The sequence below is a fragment of the Triticum aestivum genome, chromosome 4D (genome assembly GCF_018294505.1).
Source record: "Triticum aestivum cultivar Chinese Spring chromosome 4D, IWGSC CS RefSeq v2.1, whole genome shotgun sequence".
Lineage (NCBI taxonomy): Eukaryota > Viridiplantae > Streptophyta > Magnoliopsida > Poales > Poaceae > Triticum > Triticum aestivum.
Genome location: NC_057805.1, coordinates 50,579,311 through 50,581,483, shown reverse-complemented (window position 1 = coordinate 50,581,483; position 2,173 = coordinate 50,579,311). Strand labels below are relative to the sequence as shown.

Sequence of the window (2,173 nt, the reverse complement as noted above, 5' to 3'; positions counted from 1 at the left end):
CACTATTACAAATTGTTTTTTCATGGTTCGCACACATGGCATATGTCTGTCGATGCTTCTTTCTTCGTTATTACAGATTTTGTTTCTTGATGAAATTAACAACAGGCACATAGCTTGATGCTCCATGGATAAAACTATGAGAGTAAGAGATATCTACTTGTTGAATTCAGACCATTCATCATGAGGATCTTTCAGCAAATTTTGATAATTGCGACTCACTAATATTTCGGCTATATCAATCACGCATGAGTGTGATTGGTTTTTCTCTGGCTATGGGGCATTTTTATTTTCTTATCATTCACCGTACAAGGATGAGCACTAGTGCAAGTACTAGTTATATTATGTGGTATTGATTTGTGCATCAAATTCATTAATCTGTATGGAGTATTGTTGCCTCAATCCCTAGCTGTCAGCATATAAAATTGATTTGCATGTATAGTTAAATCTGTTTGGGTAAGACTACAACCTGTATCAAGTGAAGTAGACTGAAAAGTTATGGATCTGTTTGGGTAAAGACTACAAGCTGTATCAGTTCATTGAAGTTATGGATCTTTATCGGAATTTGAAGTAGACTGAAAGTCCACACTAGTATCGACTTGTGATATTTTGTATGAATGGGCCGGCTTGATGTTCATCTTTCTTCTATTAGTTTTGCTTGCTTTTATGCATGGAAATTGTTCTAAGAAGGTCTTACTTCTTATTATGCACCACTATCACTCCATGTAGAATATCAGTCAAAAGTCATCATTGTGCATTTTGTGCTATTATGTTTACTGGGGCCGAGGGATGGAGATTCCTGGATGTGTCATTTAAAGTCTTTTTCATACAAACGGTTTCCCTGTGTATCATTGCAGTGGCGACTTGGTGCCAAACTTTGGGCCATCCCAAAAAGGCGTCACGTCAAAAGAGATCTATGCTGGTGATGGTGGACCTGGAGTGTTCGCATTCTGGGCGAGAAGACAAATCGATGGAGCTTGGTCTATGGGAAATCAGCAGTTTTCCTTTATATTTCCAGTATCTGGAAATTTGAGCTTGTCGTCTTGCGTTTCTGGTGGTGTTGATCAGCTTTCGGTGAGTGCCTGATGTGTTTTTGTTTTGCTGTGTGCCTTAGCCTGTTTTGTATCCAAATGATGTCCATATCTTTAAAACGCAAGGTCTTGCTCCTCTGCAGGCCAGTAATCAAAAGATCTTCCTTAAGGATGCGTATGGTGAACCCCAAGGCCATCTTCATCATTGGCGGTGAAGAGTACTAGAAGCTGGCTGCCTTGGATTAGATTCATCAGGTTAGTTAGTTTTGCCATGGGAATCATCTGCTAAATCTGCCGTTGTTGAATCGGCTGAATTTGTGTGCAATCCTTTGTTCTTGTTGATAACCAACTGAGTTGTGGTTATTTGTTGTTTTTCCAGGGAGTTTCTAGGGGATGCAACCATGGATATCACCATGATTCGGCTTGACGCCCAGGAACAAGACGGCGATGTACGGTCTACAGGCAAACTCGAGCGGCTGAGGAGAGATTGATCTTCCCGGCTCCCCACGATAGAAAGTGGATTGTCTTTGCTGCAATCCTCTCCATGCGCAGTAATATTGGAAACAAAAGTAGTGTGGTGTAACGTCTCCCTTGGTGGTCGTCTCCTGGAAGGGCATTATCAAGCTGCCACACTCGTCTTTTGTTTGTTTCGTTCGCTTGTTCGTTGGATGATGCATTTATGTTTTCCGAGAGTTGTTGTTTCCTTTAGCAAAACTTGTAATGGACGCGTGGATAAATCTAATCATCAGCCAGTGAATGTATTGCCAGCCATGCAATCGAACCAAATGTGTCTAGTTGATCACATAATCAATTTGTCTTTGTTGTAGTCCCCTGCCTATGGTCCATTTTGCCGATAAGAGCTAGCTAGCTAGCATATACTCCCTCTGACTGAAAAAGCTTTTCCCAAGCTTTGTCTTTCAAATGGATATATCTAGCACTAACTAGGTGCTAGATACATCCATTTGAGGGACATGTTTTTTGAAAGGGGGGTACCTGGTTTGTTATTCTTGTGAAACAAGCGAAAAGAGAGTGCCCAAGCCGCTCGACATAAAAGAAGGCTTGAACATTAGTAGCATAAATAACAAGCTCTAAGACAACTGAGCTCGTTTTTTCTTTCTTGTTGACATCCTAAAAGAAACTAGAAT

General features: G+C 40.8%; 1 long non-coding RNA gene across 1 annotated transcript; it reads left to right on the top strand.

Annotated features, from left to right (window-relative positions):
• The first annotated feature begins 952 nt into the window (after window positions 1-952).
• On the top strand, window positions 953-1,850 carry LOC123099575 (uncharacterized). Its single transcript, XR_006448187.1, has 3 exons — window positions 953-1,071; window positions 1,172-1,283; window positions 1,408-1,850. It is a non-coding gene; the product is annotated as an uncharacterized lncRNA (long non-coding RNA).
• Window positions 1,851-2,173: the final 323 nt, after the last annotated feature.